At 47.5% G+C, this 6,459-nt stretch overlaps 1 protein-coding gene across 1 annotated transcript in view; it reads right to left on the reverse strand.

Moving 5' to 3' along the window:
* LOC106809697 overlaps window positions 1-6,459 on the reverse strand; it is a 17,711-nt gene that overhangs the window by 2,015 nt on the left and 9,237 nt on the right. The gene's annotated exons all lie outside the window — the stretch shown is intronic.

The raw sequence follows: 6,459 nt of genomic DNA on the forward strand, positions 1-6,459 counted from the left end.
TTCTACTATGGCAGGAACGCCAGATGCAGATGTCTATTTTTACTTGTTTTTAGATTTCTTTGCTTACAGCATCCACACATTTACGCCTAAATTCTACTCAGCCACACAACATTATGATACAGATTATGCTATAACTCTAACTGTAATATACCAGTTTGTAGTTTTTTATCGTATTCTAAAGCAGTGTGTAATTACATGCGAAGCAACACTCACTGGTACTCTTCCGTACTAGCAGAGTCAGCGGACACATTGGCAGCATTCTGAACCAGTGATATAGATCCATTCATACTTCTGCTCCTTCGAGGACCAGCTGAAACACAAGAAGAAATGATCGACGTAGGTAAACACTCTATAGATGGCAGTACTATCAGCTCAGACAGTCCTGACATGTAAACAATGTGTTTATGGGTACAATTAGCAGGAGTTTTGCTCTATTGTCCAAAGTCAGCAAACGATATTTGCAGTATAACGAGATTATTACTATTCTCTACTCATCTATTATTATTATTATTATTATTATTATTAACAGGTGAGCATAGTCGTGGTAATTTCGACTTACTGGGTCTTATGCGCATCGAATCTCGGACTCCTGGATCATGATTGACAGTAGAGTGCAGATCAGTGCCAGTGACAGTCACAGGGTAACATATCTGATCCTGATGCCCTCTCGGTGCAATATCCCTCTTATTCAGTATCACCGCGTCACCTGCCACCAACAGAAACTACGTAAACTTAATGTTGCCAAAACCAACAGCCAAAATAAACTTTTTATTATCATTCTCTGGTGTATGTTAGTTGAATCGTCTTCAATCATTAAATATTTTAATATTCTTACGTGCCTACATTATATTATAACATGACACTGTTCCATCACTAACATCAACCTCTGTTGAATCTACCCTGCAGGAATTTTACACGGTGACACGTAGTGATGTCCCGATGATCGATTCTAATCGAAAGTCAGTCGTTTGCAGCAACCAACTAAGCGCTCGACTATGAAAATAAATAATCGATTATCTTTGGTCATCGATCGGTTGAGTGCAACCGATGATCGATGATGAAATTCCAACCGACTCCCATCACTACGCATAGCTTTTACCTAAGCTGGACAATGGCGTGCCTCCGCGATTCTGCCACGAGCAACCGCGGCTGGACTCCGACGTACCCAACCCACTGTCGACCTCAGCGCGGGTGCAGCACGCCCCCTGGTGAGCATGGCCACTTGACCCGGCAGGGGAGAGGGTCGACTCGGAGTCGCTGTTTAACACATTCTGAAATGCAGACGTCAGACAATGCTGTTTTACATGACGATTACAGATCGCCACGTGACGTGAACGATGGGGAGAGGGGGGGGGGTCACGTCTATGTTAGGTGACCTATTACAGAGAGTTGCGGCCATGGCGAGCTCGGAGAAAATCGTCACAGTGGTCGTGGGGACGGCATGTATGTTTCCAAATGGATACGCACGGCTATGGAGCCGTAAGAAAGTGTACTATTAAATATTCATATGGCGCGAACGATTTGCAGTTAACAATTTCTAGGAAATCTAGATACAGCCATACTACACACCGCGGCACGCTCCGTGTCTTAGGCTATCGAATCTCTGTAAATTTTGAGTTTAATTGAAGCACGATTATGATCTAATTAAGTACTAACCGGGGACGCATTGTACAGGCGTATCCATAACAGCGCTGTACTTAAGCGGCCAGCGGTGATCGATCCATATTGGATAACAAAAGTGCGTCAAATCGCTGAGTTGGTGCAACTCTCTGTATACCAGAGACCGACTAGTCTAGGTGAGCAGACACCGAATACACGGTTGATGCTATCGCTATTCACCTATAAACAGTGATTGACCTATCGACCCGCGACGTGACTCACCGCATGGCTGTCTAACTGAAACGAGCATCCGCGAAGACAAGAAGAATGTTCTCGGAAACAATGCTTGCAACGACGTGGCAACTTGGTGGCCCGGGGGCGAGCAGCATTACCTGCTGGTTTTCCACACTGCTCTGCAAGGTACGGTGCGTCACTGGACAGGTCTCGCCTGCGTCCCGCGGCGACCGAGGATGCCTACGCCGAACCCGGCCGCGGCCGTCAGTCCCGCGAATCGCAGCGGCGGCAACAAGATTGGGCACCGGCTACCCGCCGACGCGTCCGCCCCCGAAACGATCCACCGCCTCTCCGGACCCCCAACGCCGGCAGCACCGACCGCTCGTTGGCTGCACTCTGGCAGAGTAGCTGTGCAATGCCGTGGATCGGCCTCGCCCATTGCTAGTGATGAGCTGACGGTGCGGTGAGTGCTGGATTGCATGACTGTGACCAGTACGGCGGCCATCCTTGTAGTGGGTCGATGAATACAACACTCACGGCGGCCGGTAGGTGTACCGTCGTCTGCGCCAGACCCGTGGGGGCGCCACCACGCACGCCCTCTGCCCTGTGATTGGCTGGGGCGAATCCTGGGTTTGGCAACGACATCTGTCGGGCCAGTGCTGCATCTTTAATCGTGAAAGCTTGTGAGGGGCAGCGCCTGCTCAACTTCTGTTAAGGTTGATAGGCTCGGTGACGAGACTATCGTCAGTGTCTAACGTCACACCTGTAAAGTGATTCACCAGTAGCTGCATCACCATATCATTATTATCAGCTAATATCAAAAGTTGGATCAAATATACTATTGCACCCTATTATATTCCGATCATTAATCAGCTCACAAGTTAACGAGTCATGCACACAAACAACCTTCTCGGTCTACGCTAATAGACTATCTATCAAGTTTATGTGTCAATATCGGGCGACTAACGCAGCAAAGATGTGCTGCTATTTACAGCCTCGTAAAAAAGAAAATCACAAGTATAGGATACGCGCAAATTATTACTCAAAAGATAAGTGAAATTGATATAGATTTGGGCATGAAACCAACATATTTTGTGTCAACATATTTTTAGCAGGGACATTTCTGCTTGTCATGCTAATTGATGTGCATTATTGGGGAGTAAGAGCCTAATAGTACCGCTCCATGGCTGTGTAGTCTTTTATCTACACTCTTGATGCTATGTAGTCTCAGCCCTGTGGCGCTCTAATCGATATGTAGTCTTATCCTAAACACTCATGCTACACACCTGCCCTTACCCAGCATTCTGCATGCTATGTAGTTTCTCTCTACCTCTGCAATGCTCTCATGCTAGATGAGTCTTACTCTGTTATCTCTTACGCTATGTAGTCATATCCTGCACTCCTCATCTTTACGTAGCCCTACCTGCACTCCTCATGCTATGTAATCTTGACCTTGCAGAGCTGCATGCCTGAACCTCCGTTTGGCATTCGTCAATGCCTTACGCATCGGCAACTAGTTTTCTGCCGCCCGTTTCGCCCCATAGACAATGTGAGCCCTGTTGACTGGGCAGTCGTCTACCATCTGGTGGACCCTAAACATTGCGATATAGTGACGAAGCACTGCATAAATACATTTAAAACGTCATTCTGACACGAGAGATTTTGGCACTATGCATTCTGATGTAATTGATGCGAAGGCGCACAGGGACATGTACGCAGCCAAATTAAACATGCAAAAATGAACGCATCAAGCAGCAACGCAATGCTAGACTGAAATGAAATGCGGGCACTGCAGTGAGGCCACCGCACCGCCCCGCCCCGGGCACCCAGAGCCGCTCGGCACACGAATGCAATGTGTGTGTGAAAATGTGAGACTAGAGAAAATACTTGGGCGATTCATTGAACGCGTGTAATCAAATCTCCAGGTAAACAAGCGAGCGAGTGACCTGCTCTTCTAGACTTGCCGCCCTTATGAAGAGAAGACGGTCATGCCTTTTGCTCTCTCTACAACTGCCTCTCCTCGCTCATCTGGCACAGCAAACCACGAAACAAGTAACCTAACAGAACTGAAGAGAATACATCTATATCAATAGATATAACGAATCTATGAATGTGGATTTCTCAAAGCACATCACGCATGGGGATTACAGATTGTAACAAGGAAGGCATGGCAGAGACACAGCCAAGAATAATCCCTCACTTCAACCCCCGTAAGCTGCCAAAGGCTCTGTTTATGAGATGAGCATGCCTGCTGTACCATGACAACACTGGCTAGGTGCGTACGCCATCTCATTACTGATTCATGTTCTACAATTTAATTACTTAAGGCTTTTAATTATTAAAGATTCATCTTATCGTTTGGGCCTGCCTTTTATTACTTTTACTAAGTGTACCTTTCAATTGGAAAGAATGATCTGCAGATGTGCATACTTCCTCTCTAACAAAGCAGAATGTGGTAATGCCTATAAAGAACTCAACAATTCCGCATCGCCAAAAGCCTAATTTCTGCCAGTACTGAACTAGCAATACTTCGTGTCATGCATAATCACTAACACTACCGCTTATGACAAAACTAAAACTCTAGTCGCTGCCCCATTATCAACCTGCGGCGTGTGCTTAAAACGCCCACCAGAAAGAGGCTGAGAAAAACTGGCATTCCTGGCGCCAACACGCCGAGCTGTTTGCCAAACAATATAGCTCGAAGATGGTCGACACCCGCACCTGACTCACACCGCGGCTGTTTTTATCTTTGCTGGGCGCTACGCACGGTAACCCGCTGTACCCAGCAGCACCGCTGCACGCGGTTGCTGGGGATTGGGGAAAACCTGTCAACAACATCGAGAATTTCAGACAAATTGGAGGTATATTTCAAAATACCATTGTAGAAGAGACCAACCGCGGCAGCCTGAAACTGCGGAGGAAGTACCAGTTTATTTTGTCACTAAAGGTAAGCTGTGATTATGCATGGCCACGAGTATTTGCTAGTCTAGTAGCTGGAAATTAAGCGTTTGGATGCGGGCATTGTGGAGCCTTTTAAAGTGCACTAATATATATGTGACAGAACATGAATATATTTAACGTCAATTTAATAGAGATCATTCGAACAATAACATATATATGCCCAAATAGATTAAGTCATGACTTATATATATACTATACTAGCACATCAAATGCAAATGTCTTGGTAAAAGTAGCTTCTACCTAGATGTCTATGAAGTACACAATGCTGTGTAACAGATTTCTGTACTCTACACATTCGAGCCACCTCTGACAATTTTGCTCAGCTGAGGTAAGACTAAGAAATTATTTCCGCAGCAATATCTAGATGGCAGCACATAATCGACTAAGCGAGTACTTAGTAAATATGTAATCGTGCACCGTAGAAAGTTACCACGCGTGGCGTGGATCCAGGTTCAGTGCTCCAAGCCTGAAGTAGACGGGCTGCCAATGGAGCCCGCTGGCAAGAAAAACAAACACAATGTAGAGAGCGTGCAAGCAACAATGTGGCCGGGTCGAGGTATTAACCAGGAATGAGTTAGTTGGTGGGCAGTGTGGAAAAAATGATTTGGGAAGTGCAATTGTTTTGTAAGTGTGTCTTAGACTCAATATTGTTAGGCCCATGCTACCCACATTTTTAGCCGTGCAGTTTCCAAAAAGCTGACGCCGGTGCAAACCACCGTATGGGTAATAGGCGCACATCCAGCACATCTATTAACATTTATAACAACACGCAAGAAACTTGAAGCGAGACAATCAATGTAAAAATACACAGTGAGCACCAATCAGCCCCAGCCGGTTACCCTTCTCTAGGCTAGTTACTTGGTTATCCTATTCTCTACCAGTCACCATTTAGCCTATCCTGCAATCAGTCAACAGTTAGTTACCCCCGTTCCTCATCAGCGTCACGCAGTTAGTTTACCTTCGCTCTGCTAACCAGTCATTGGTTTACCTTCCTGCCTACCAGTCCAGCAGTTAAACCTTGCTTATATCAGTTACCGCCTTGTCTCACTACTTAAGCGATCGGGTCATTACCATGTGGCGACAGCCCTTCAGCTGAATCTATCGGTGAGCCCTCGCCTTCTGCGTACGCGAACAGCAGCCTGCGCTGGCGTATTCCTGCATGGAGCTGCTGGGCATAGCTCTCCACCCGGCCCTGCGCCCCTCCCTCTCCTCCACCAGACACGCCGGCCAGCCACGCCGAAGCGGGCCCTACTGCCCGACGGCACGGGCCCCGCGCTGTACAGACGCCCGTCAGAACCGCCGCACTTCCGAAGCGTCGTTGCCGCCTGATAGAAATTCTACCTTTTAATGTGTTGCGCTGTGTGTCTGTGTGTTGTCGTGTCTGCGTGACGTGCCGTGCGTGCATGCATCGGTGTGTCTGTGTGTGTGTGTCTGCGTGAGTGCGTGCGTGCATGCATGCGTGTGTGTCTGTGTGTGTGTGTCAGCGTGCGTGCGTGCGTGCATCGCAATGCGTGTGTGTCTGTGTGTGTGTCAGCCCGTGCGTCAGCGTCCGAGGCGTGGCGTGCGTAGCGTCGCGTCGCACTGCATGCGTGTGTCGGCATGTGTGTGTGTCTGTGTGTGTGTGCTGCGTGTTGTTTGTGTAATCCGACTAGGAACGTTGCGAGA

Source organism: Priapulus caudatus, unplaced genomic scaffold, assembly GCF_000485595.1.
Source record: "Priapulus caudatus unplaced genomic scaffold, Priapulus_caudatus-5.0.1 Scaffold378, whole genome shotgun sequence".
Lineage (NCBI taxonomy): Eukaryota > Metazoa > Priapulida > Priapulimorpha > Priapulimorphida > Priapulidae > Priapulus > Priapulus caudatus.